General features: G+C 42.3%; 1 protein-coding gene across 5 annotated transcripts in view; it reads right to left on the bottom strand.

Moving 5' to 3' along the window:
• Nucleotides 1–12,308, bottom strand: part of LOC132914062 (protein artichoke-like) — a 176,857-nt gene that overhangs the window by 83,190 nt on the left and 81,359 nt on the right. For 3 of the 5 annotated variants that reach the window (XM_060972859.1, XM_060972857.1, XM_060972862.1), the window contains exon 1: nucleotides 1,169–1,473. The exons of 1 other annotated variant lie outside the window; for it this stretch is intronic. The gene's annotated coding sequence lies outside the window, so the exon portion shown is untranslated. Of the gene's footprint in view, nucleotides 1–1,147; nucleotides 1,474–12,308 lie in introns of those variants that run through there. One more of the 5 variants, XM_060972860.1, reaches the window with a different exon arrangement.

The raw sequence follows: 12,308 nt of genomic DNA, 5'->3' as shown, positions 1-12,308 counted from the left end.
GAAACTCGCGGGGAATACGGTCACGAAACTGTGCCAGTATCGAGGGTGTAACGAATCGAACGTACTACTCGGAATATTTCTGTTGCCTAGCTGCGTTTAATAAGACCCAATCACGCGATGTAATTATTTTCTGTTGAAAACGGAGAGACGAAAAAAGAAACATGGAACGGTTAGCGAGCGATTAAACTTCGATCGATCGAAACGATCGGATCGTTTCCTGACGTACGCTATTAACTCTTAAAGAAAAGATAGGATGACGATGAATTTTGTACGGTCAGTCGATTAAAACTATAATTCTAACGGGAACAGATTGGAAATTAGGACGGTTAAGTAGTACGAGTCGAGCATGGGCGAATAGGTGGCATCAGACGTTACGTGTAATAGCGGTACCGAATTGATTTCTGGGTTATACTCGTGGAATGCTTGTGCACGTATAATATATAGTCGAACATAGGTGGAACAAGTTTGAAAAAGCAGCCGCGAGTACGCTTAAACATAGAAGAACCGCGAAGGCAAGTAGTACGACTCAACCATTTCGTCGAATCGCGGGTTGCTTTGCTTTCTGAGCTTCGTGCTATTTTCTTTCGGATCTCGGTTACACTCGTGAAAGGCCTTTAGCACCGAGTCGTAAAGCAAGAGCACGAAACTTGTCACAAAAGCGAAAGAACGCGAAATTCCAACTATAGCATTACATCCTCTTTAAAGAGGAGAAAGAAGAAAAGGAGGGAAGAAAGTCGGGAATTGAAACGCGTCACGATACCGCAAACAGGGTGTTGCGTCGCGCCGCGTCGCTCCTTCCCCCTTTTATCGGGGTCCAATGCGAACCAAGTTGAACCAAAAACCGCGACAACGTGTCACGCGAGTCGGTTTTTCCACTCGAGTACCGCAAATCGATTCGCAAATTTCGTTCATCACACGCATTTCCAACCAAAATCTGCCCGTTTACACGCTTCTTAATAAAAATCCTCGACAACGGGCAGCGTTCGTCATGATTCTTTGTCAAACTCGCCCCTGGATCGAAACAACATCGGCTAGTTGGATTCTATTCCCGCGCAGCACGAATTATATTAGTTGCACAGCACGTGTCGAGTTTCGATACCTTCCTTGACTCAATCAAATCACGTTTATACAGGAATAGTATCGATACCTCATCGAATGAAACTATTACCTCCTGAGCGATCCTCGGTTGGTCGGAGCAAACTCGCGTACACACGTAGATTAATCACAGCACCATCCACTCGGACGATCGATTCGTGATCGTTTAAGAAAAAATAAAAAAAAAGAAGAAAGGGAGCAAGGAAGAGATCGCGAACTATAGAAAATTGATATTCCTCGCGGTTAAATCTCGATCACGACGTAACGAACCGACAGACGGAGAAGGGAACAGTGTCGATCGACGACGGAGAAATCGACGATGCGAAGATGCACGTGTTGCCGCGACGTGCGCCCACGCTAGACTGGCGCACGGTCGGTCGCTCGGTTGGCCGCCTGACTCGTCGCTGACTCTCCCTACTGCGTGGTTGGCCGACCGGCTGGATGGCGGGGTGGTTCGCTGACTGCATGGTAGAATCGCTAGCCGGAACAACCCTTTCCCTTGTTGCTCGCCACTCTTCGCGTCGGCCCTCTGTTTTCTCCGAGGCCAGCATTGCTGAATGTTAGAGTCACACTCGTGTTTTGAGTCTACTGGAAAAACTTTTCGGTTCGATCCGCCGTCGAGGACTAAACTTCGCTAACTGGACTTTTCCTACAGAAAGGAAAAAAGAGAGAGAGAGCATTCAATGTAAATTTTCTAACGTCGCTCGTTTTTTATCGACCACTTTGTAGGACGCTGAGTACCTTCGAACCAAGCCGCGCAGAGGAAGGAAGACAGTCGAGTCACGTACTTCCTTTCTTTCAATTCCGACGTCCTAAAGATATCTTTCAATGCGTTCTCGTGATTTTTTCATCGGGAATCTGAAAGGTGCTCGGAGCAGTTCCTAAATTAGGGAGAAGGAGGTTGAGTTCGAGTTAGATACGCCGTTGGATTTAAGTTTCTCTGAGAAGCTTTGGCAGTGTGCATTATCATTCAGATCATTATCTCGTACCGTCGTGGGATTTGTCGAGGCTCCTCGTGCGTGTTTCCTCCTCGCGATCGAATTGACTTAATGACACTTTGATCTCGTGGCTGCTTGAAATCTAGTTTCGCGAAATTCCAACGATGCTGCGGCGATGCTGAGTGCAGCTTCTATTACCGTAAGTGTGGGCTATAGACACGCCGTTGAAACTTGCCCTATGACAAGCGAACGGGGCAGATTGCATTGAATTCACACCCCAACATTAAGTAGCATGCAAATTATTGCAAGCGGAGTTTAATTAAAGTCACACGATCGACACTGCGGCACATTGAAATCCGGATCCTGATAATTTATCCACAAGGGCAAAAAGTTTACGCCCTATTGGAATCTGTGTTGGCTTCTGATCGCCGCACAACGAGCCGGAAAACTATCCAGCGCAAAGGTTCTTTCGACTACATCTCCATCGAATTAACCACGCTGAGGCAGAGAGGAAACAGTTGAGCGGAACAGGAAGTCGTAGAATAGAAACTAGCCTGTCTGATGCACCGGTCCTGTTCAACTCGCAATTCCCATTACTTTGAAGTCTCTCACGGAAGAATATTTGCCTGTCTGTCTGGCGTCACTCAGTCCCTTTGTTATTCCACGGCTCCTCAACGCTTTTCTTCCACTGGTTGGTCGATCGACCTAACTTATCATCCGATCTGTGCCACTTCCAGCTGCTTAACACGTTCGAGTCACTATGCGTTAACTCACGCACGACGAGTCGTATTGATTTAAGTGGTTCTTAACTTCTAACTTTTGCCAAACGTTTCTGGCTTTGTTCGATCGGTTATCCGGTCAATCTCTGCCCTTAATAGCCGCTATTAGACGCAATCAGCTACACGATAACGCGAAATTATAGAGAATCACGATTATGCAATTACTAACCTTTTTGGGTTTCGCGGAGACGAAAGAACGCCGCGTGTCTTCCATATCACGAAGGCTTAAGTTAACCGTGAGAAGACACGAACCCGAGTTAATAGCGACTGTACATTCCTGCCTGAGCTCTACCAAGCTATATATTCTATTCTGGTTTTATTTCCTCATCGTTTCAATTATTCTCGTCTTAGTTGCTATCTTGTTCTCTTGAAGAGTTTCATCGCGCATCTGATGTTTTGAATCGTTTCATCATTTAAACACCTAGTTGAAAATAAAACGTTTCGAAACTTCAGGATGTTCTATTTAGTAAATTATGTTATAATGTTTAATACCGAATTAAATTATTCCAATATCCGTTGAAGCTTCAGAGAAAGACACGGTTTGTGAGAAAGAAGATTTTTAAGCTACCAAGATTATAAGTCGTCTTTATTTTATGTTCTTGTTCTTTTTATAAAACACATCGTGCAAATATACTTCAATATTTTACAATTAATCCATAGAAACATTAATAATTCGCGCAGGTATTAATATATTCAAAGAATTACGAACGTATCCGGAAGCTTTTCGTTTTATTTCACCGCAACGGATATGATTAAATCAGAAATTAACGAAAATATTCATCGCATATAGGAGAAGCTATTTTCAACACAGACGAGAACCGATACACAGAGCACTATGTTGCACAGGAGCCTGTAAAATTCTCTCAAGTTATTGACGATCGCGGACCCAGGCTCATTTCCGCGTTAAACCAGAATTTCAGGACGATAAAACGGCCGAGTAACAGCATTTTTACGCGCGAATCTCGCCGTTGCGCGATCGAAATCAGGATAAATCCCATTCGTCGAGAGAGACGCGACAGGACAATATGAACGACCCGACAAAACAAGCAGCCTCGAAACCGCGTTGTTTTATTATCAATGGAAAAGATCGTGAAATATTCAGCGCGCAATTATTATGATACATCGATTCATCGATGCGACGTATACACGAACTTTTATCATGCGAATACGCGGTGTCTGTCGATTAACATCGACATTACAGCGTCGTTCGTCAAGATGAGAAGCCGTGCGCGCTTCACACTGACGTTTCAATCGCGATTGTTCCTCGCAAATCGCGTTTTTTTTTTTTGATCGTATATCGTGCATTTCCCACGATCGGCTTTTGTTCATACGTACGTTACATCGACTAAAGTCGGTAGCTGGGAGACTGCTTCTACCGGGGAGTTTCGTAGAATCGATAAAGTATCGACGATACGTCAAGTTCGATGACGGAGAAGGCGGGGTCTTAGACCTTGCATCGATTAGATTACAGTTTTGGATACTTTGGTGACTTACACCGTCGCATCGTCTAGTCATCTTTCGTTCATCAAAGAAGATATTCCGAGCGCGTGAAATTTAGAAATTCCTTGCAATAGAATTCTTTGCGTCGTAGTAACGTCCCGTGTGATTTTTACGACGATCGGCATCTCGTATTTCTGAAAGCCTCTCGTGACAAGTTAATGGGAAGAGCGGTTTATAGAACTGGATGTTTGTTACCGTTTACACGTTTCACAATATTTGCCTGTTTATTACGTTGTATTGTTGATTCGATTAGAATAATTATTACACGAAGTTCTTTCAATTATAAGAGGTATAAAGCTGCGATTTCAAAATCAAGAAATTTCAGAATTTGTATTTCCACATTTCCTCTATTTTATAATATTCCGTTTTTCCTTCCCTTTCAGTGAAATATCGAGTCCCCGCTGCACTGTCATCGCCGGATGCAGAGGATATAGAGAAAGAGGACTTCAAAAGATCGTGGTAAGTAGATTCAAGTTTAAAGAAGAAAATTTTATACAAACAGAACTCGCAGAACGTAGATTTTAAAAAGAATATACGAAACTAAAGATCCAGATAACAAAAAGATAATAGTAAAAATATGTTAAAGATTTTTGTCCGATTAATAGTAGCATACGACTCGTGTTAAAATTCCCGGAAGTTTCATTATCGTGATCCATTCTACGTTCTCACAAAACATTGTTCAATTTAACTATGGGACCCGGGGCATAGTAAAATCATTTGGTAGCAACAAGATAGAATGACAGATAGATAGAAACTCGTGGCGAAGCAGTTACAGGAAATGATCGCGTGTGAAGCAGTTTTTCAGGAAACGTAACACGGACCATAAATCGCGGCGATTTGCGAGCGGACGCGTTCGTTTTGCCAGACTTCCGTCGCAGGGCAGAAGAAGAGCCGCGCGGTTTGACGCCTTGATTTCAAGCGGCTCGATGATCGCCGCGTGACAAATGGCCGTGACGCGAGAGCTAGCTCGTGGCCTGGCTGCACGCACACGCCGACACAATTAATGGGGATCCTTGGGGATCGCGAGAGGTGGCCGACCGGAGATCGAAAATATATCGTGGAATACGAATCGGCGACGCGAGGTAACGGCGCGCGACGCGACCCTCCGAGTGATTTACGATCGCGAAATTCGAGGAAAGGAGAATTTTAGTGTTCCCTGCCGTTTACTCGGCCCCTTCTGTTTCAAATCTGCCATTGCGAGAAATACCGCGGATTACGATCGACTAATGCCTTGATTTACAATCTTTCATAAAAATGCCTGTAGGAATTTTTTACGCGCGTATTGCGTGGCTTGTACGAAACATTTCAAAATTTCATTAGCGCTGTAACGAAGAAAAAAATGTCTATCGAGATAAATAGTCGGCTCGGCTCGGCTCGCCGAGATGTCTGACTATGAAGGGCATATTCTACTCGTCCTGCGTATACTGAAACTCTAGAGCGAGGGAGAACATAAAGATGATCTACTTAATCGTAGAAGCTGAAGCTCGACTAAACTTAGTGAAGTAGCAAATTGCGTGTTAAACGAGCCAGCATAGACGTGCAAAAACGAAATCATTTCACGTGGAAAAATTGGAAGAGAAAAAGCGCATGTAGCCTGTACGTCAATCAAAATTCACTTTTTTCCATTGTTCGAGCTGCAAACTGTTCTCATCAACTCTGGAAGCTCTATTCGAAGAAAAATTGCCAACAATACTCCGGATCTGTTAACAAGTGATTCGCTATTCCTTATCATTAAGTTAACGCTGCTATAGATACTCGAATGATGAAGTACGATGCGAACGAGTGATATTAATAGCCAATGGTGATGAATTACTTGGATGGTGATAAATATTAGCGAATGATTCGCGATATTATAAAACGTTAACACGATGAAGTACTCCGTCATCGAGAGATATTAAGACAGTTGAAATATTAGCGAACGCTTCACGAGCAGATCAAACGTTCCATATACGAGTTAATTACGAGCAAAACATTGGACGAGTGAGTCCACGAGCCTTGCACGAATGCGTTCGATGTGACAAACACAGAGAGCATAGGAAAAAATGGAAAGGATCGGCGCTCTCATCGGAGGCGTTCGATTGCAACGACGTGTTGGAACTGGCGGTGCAGCCACTGCTGGTGTACCGTTTCTTTGCCAGGCTTTAGGGTTCAAAGCAGCGTATCTCTGAAAGCCACGGAAAAAACAAGCTGAAAGCGGTAAATACACGGCCACATCGGGATCATGATCAAACAGCTGCTCGCATCTCGCTATTCACCGGCCAATGAATGCGCTCTACAGAACTTTGCGATAATCCTATGGCTTATATCGATTACCGTAGCACCGCTCCGCTGGCGGTTGTTTCTCAAGGCGTGAAACAACCAGCCTAAGAAGGATTTGTAACTGGAGAGCACGGGTTTTAAGGCAATCTCCAGGCCGCCTTCTCTTGATTAGTTCCACCGCTGGAACTGGATCGCGCAACGAGACTCGTTTAAAAGTTGATTCAAGCTAGTTGCCTCTTTCTTTCTCCTCTTCTCGTTTTCTTTTCCTTCTTCGTACAAGAACTATAGGAACTTGTGCTTGTTCCGTATTGGAATTACCGTCCCCCGATGGTTGTATTGAAAAAAATGTCACGCTGTTCGTCGTTTATGTTGGCGTCGCATGCAATTTTTCGTTAACTGGATGCAGCTGGCTACGTTATTTAAAGCTAATCAATTTAGCACCATTACCATGTAAAATTGACGCGCCTCGGAGTTTAATCAATATTTGAGGATTATTGTGGATATGAAATGGTCGTTGCGCGTATTTATTTACTCTCGGTGAACGATAAATATTTACGGCATTGTTATTTTATCGTTATGCCTTTGCGCAACACTGTTCGACCTTCAATTTTCCAAGCGTAAACTGTTACATTCCAAGCTGTGTTCTTCTCTAACGAGAAAATCCGAAAGATTGGCCAGATATAGTGAATCGTACTCGAAAAACGGACGATACGTGGACTTCCTAGTTAGATCAAAGCAAATTGAATAGTTTTGTTGAAATCTTCATTCGCCTAATTAACGTCGTAAACGAATGAATTCTTACGATGTGGATACAAACAGCAGGATTTAATCGTCGCCTCATTACGTAAGATGCTACGGGACTGGAACACCTTAATCCTTAACAAACAGGGGAATCGTTTGCGTTCGCGTCTTCTCGCGTCCCCAAAGCTTCTACTTAAATCTTCACGTAGCTTAATTATCTCTACACCCAGACAATGAAACGATTTTAATTTTCTGGCCGATCTTTTCTTTTTCATTCTCCTTTCTTCCATTCTTTCTTTCGTTTTATCGTCTATAAATATAAATTCACCGACTTGGCGCCCATGAAATTTCGTTTGCCAACGCCGCGCACAACTTCCTCGACGAAACTTCTTCGAGTTTCCTTACTTTCCATGGGAATATGCGCCGATAAAGTACATTAAACGCGGTAGGCTTGTATCCCTGGATGAAGTTTAATTTTAATGCGCCAAATATCGGGAAACACGGATTGCCCCTCGCGAAATTTCGTCGTAACGGCAACGGATTCGGGGAATAACTGCGTCGAAAACACTTGGGAAATTTAGCTAACGGTGAATTTCACGACTCGATCTGCTTGAAGATTCGTGTTTAATTTAGCATGCTTTCAGCAGACACGGCGACACTTTACGGATAAATTGCCGCGACATAAGGTAAACTCGCGCAATGATTCGCGATGTGGCGAAAAAATATATAGCGAATGACATAACCTCGATACCTACTGAGAATTGTATTTTATCGTTCCATTTAGCTTCCTGTATATTTTTCTCCCTCTCTTTTATAGCCGCTATTTGTTAGACGCGAAGATTTCCACATTCGTATAAAAGGTGTGGTGAACATTTTTACGCTAAATTGCATTTAGCAAAATGATGTGGCATTTGGGAGGATACAAAAACGCGTGAAAAAAATATGTTTGAAAAAGAGGACGACAGGACGAGCGAATATAAAATAGTAAAAGCGACAGTTTAAATTCACTACAACTCCAAATTCGGCAATGGATGGATATTTTTGGTCCAGGTAGTTCTTCTATTTGCGTTCCCGTTTCGCCATGCGTATCGTTCGATATATCGAGTATGGCCAAGCTCGATATTTTATTTGCATAATACCTCGGAATGAACGAATTTAGGAAAACATTTCAAAGATTACAATTTTTCAGTTCGATCGTTGCAAATGATCGGATACGTTTTCGTTTTCTATTTGAAATCGTTTCGAGATTATATTACATCGTTAAATTCCATTGGAGCGTCCAAATATAACGGCAATGACATCGATTTAATTTCATCCAGATTTTCAATGTTTGAGGGAAAACTCAGAGGCGTGACAATATTTTGAAGATGAGATTGCTTGATCAATTTAATCCTTCCTAATTGTATCTCAAATGAACCCTGTTCCGTGAAGTCACGCAGCTCGTCGCACCACTTTGACAACGTATGATGGATATTAGTTTGTCAGTAGACACCTTGATGAAGCTCGATTATAACGACGCCGTTATCAACAACGTTATCAGGTGAACTACACGTCCGAATTATGTTCTTCTTCGTGTTTGAAATTCGAAGATATATTTTCTATACATCTGACACCTTTTGCACAATAATTTATCAAATTAATTTAGTGAATTGTCAAACAGATAAAATTTTTTGATAAAATTTTTTGCAACGTTATATCAAACATGCTATTTTATGTTAAAATAAAAATAAAAGAAATTATGTTATTTCATCAGTGGTATAAAATAAGTTGAATATTTTATTTTTATTTTAATATATTATTTTAATATATTATATTGTTAGTCGAAAGTTACGCATCTCACTACTGAGAATTCGCAGCCAGCTAGCAGGCTTAGTAGCCAGCGAGTCAAGAGACGTGGAATGGATAATAAAATTTCAATGTTCTATATAATAAAAAATAATATAGAAAATTGGAATATGCCCGAGTTCAGTCGCAATTAAATAAATCGATATTTTGTGCAAAACATCTAGAAACGTGTTAACGAGTCTTCAAATAAATCGCCTAAGTCTTGCTAAACAATCAACTGTACGCTTGAAAATGGTCGCAACGCAGGAAACCGCAGGATCCGGTTGCCTAACACAAGAAACCCCAAATTTGATTTCAACTCGCAAGAAACTGTACACTTTAATCCATTTTATCTTAGCAAATTATTAAACTTTACTTAATCGTATCAACGTGCTATAAAATCCAATTCCTTAACGTCGAACCCATCCCTTTTAACCCCTAACGCTACCAGAATTCCGAAACATCCGAATATAAGTATGTTCCACAGTCCTAAATCCTAAATTTACCGCAGCAAACACGAGACTCTTCAATACCATCCTCGTAGACGCCTTCCTCTTTAAAAACCATTCACTTCAAAATTAAAGATACAGGATGAAAGGTGAAAGGCGAAAGGCGAAAGGTGCGATATTCTCGCAAGTTCGCCGCTAGCGCTTTCGGCGGCATCGATGTCAAGGATACGCGTTAGGTTCGCGCATACGTCATCGCAACAATCTAACGCGCGCTCGGTAGTCGGATCATATATAATGCGTTCCACCACGCGGATATACAGAACGGGGCCGGTAAACGACCGAAATCTGGACGCCGATAACATACGTACACACGTATGCACGGCCATTGCATACGCATTTGCATCTGGCATCCGACGCAAGCCGACCTCTCTCGTGGATATGCATGAAGGATCGAGGCGAAATTTTGGCTAAACTTGAAGCGCTCGCGAGTTCCGAGTACAACGTCAAGGACACGTGTACGACCACCCTTGAAATTGCATCGACTGTCTTATTTCCACGCTCGATTCCTCAGCCCCGCAACTTTTTATTCCTATTATATTTACAGAATCGTGGAACACCGCGCGGAAAAAGCACAAAAAGTCGACTTCTTCGTTCGTGACTTTCAAACATTCTATGTTCAAGGTACTTCGCCTGGGAACTTGTTTCTGTAATCCGATGGCAAGCGGCCTTGTCGTTTGCGTTTTCGATTGGTTGCTCGTTCATAGTTTCGCGAGTATATAATGCGAATGTGTATGCGTTAAAAACAGTTGGAAATTTGACTGACATTCGTAGCGAGACACGCGAATTCACAGATCATTGGCTCTTTTTTCGATCTATCCTTTTTTCTTTGGAATTTGAAAATGTCAAGAATAAGTAAATGGTAAAGTGCACGCGATGGGAGAATAATTTAATATCTTGTGAGTCTAACGAGAAAAATTGCTAGAAGGATACGATCGAAGGAACGATTATGACTATGTAGCCGGCAATTAGGGTGTTTCGTGCCGGCTGCTACCGAGAGCCAAGCACCGTGTTTATTCAAAATAATCTTTTGAACTTCTGTCGATAAGCCGTAGCACCGTTTTGCCGATAAATCCATCGAAGCATATCTGTCATTTTCTATAATATAAAACTCGTAGTCGTTGGAAAGCACACGCATAAATAACACACAATACCAAACGTATAGTTGATACATACATATTCGTATCGTCGTTTTCCTGTTTTACAAATTAAAAATATAAATCAGTATGGCTCTCATTCACAGGCTTCAATTTAATTAACCATTGAACGAGGCCAACACTGAACTGTTTTTAGAAAAAAACGTCACTCCAAGCTTCATTCGCCAAGAATAATAAATAGTATTGTTATACAGGCTAACAATAGCGATATTAATTGAAAAAAAGGAAGGATCATCGATCGAGCAACCGTATGACACAAAGCGGTGAGCTTAGAAGCAACCACGAGCAATCTCGGAATTGTACCGATAGTATCGGTAGAAGAGAAGAATTAAGCAAACGAACGGCTCGGCTTATTGCTCCCATCAGCTGAATCGAAGTACCAGCCGGGGCAATAATTGAATTACACCGTGTACGGTAGGAAACAAAAGCATCGGGCGAATTAAATGAACCAGCTGCTACACGAGCTTATACTCGAAAGCTAGAGAAGCTTTCCCTCTGCCGATGGTAATCGGGCCGTACCACGCGCGTCCGATATTTCCTCGAGATCCACCGTGAAGTTCTGCATTTCGTGAGTCGCTTTATTCCGCGCTCGCTCGCGGCGATTCTCGTCCGAAAAGTGCAATCTTCGAATCCGGAGAAGCTGAAGACGCTCAGAGGGAAGAGAATAGTTGTCGACATTGTGTTTCTTGGCTAGGACGCGACGGGACGAGTAAATGTACCGTGTATTCTGCAAGTATTCTTCAAGAGATCTGTAATGGTATAGGTTTTATAGCTAAGAGGTGAGCGAAAGCCTTGCAAATTCAATCGGAACGCCGTTGTTATCGAATAACCGATTCAACGAGGGAGGAATTTTTGATTTATATTGACCAGCAATCGCTGTATTTTAAACGAATATCGTTAACATTTTCCCAAAACCAATTCACTTCGCCACGTGTACGTATTAACATCAAAGAGAGTAACACGTAAATAATGATGCAGCTTGTTAAATTTCTATCGTACTCTTAGTAGTGTTCGAATATTAGTAAGAGTCACTCGTATGAATCTACGTCTTTATGTGTTGTGCAACTGTTAATTATTTACTATGCCACGCTAAAACTATCTTTCTATACAATTGAAGTTTCTTAGGTGGAAGAAATAAAAGATGTATATCGAATCGAGTAACGACAGATCAAAGGTCTCAAAAGCCAACTAGGTTAGAAAAACGAAAGAAAGTAGAGATACTGGATTGTTCCTTTCGGAGAGGAAACGTCTAAGAAAGAGAGAAGTGACGGCCGAACGTCGAGGGGATTCGACAACTTCTTGAAAATGCCGGCCACGAATTTACCCTGACCGCGCTGCCATGCTGGAAAATCAAATCCCAACGGACAGTAGCCGAGCCTTTTCGTCTCTTTCTGTGGCGAATACTTTTGCAGACGCGAGCGAAAACTTTCGCTGCCGCTAAACGAGTCAACTAAACTTCCAGTTTTGGGAGGCCAGCAGCGTATTTGAAATCGCGACGATGAAAAAGAA

Source organism: Bombus pascuorum, chromosome 14, assembly GCF_905332965.1.
Source record: "Bombus pascuorum chromosome 14, iyBomPasc1.1, whole genome shotgun sequence".
Classification (NCBI taxonomy): Eukaryota; Metazoa; Arthropoda; class Insecta; order Hymenoptera; family Apidae; genus Bombus; species Bombus pascuorum.
The sequence above is the reverse complement of the archived record's forward strand: the minus strand, read 5'-3'. Positions and strand labels throughout refer to the sequence as shown.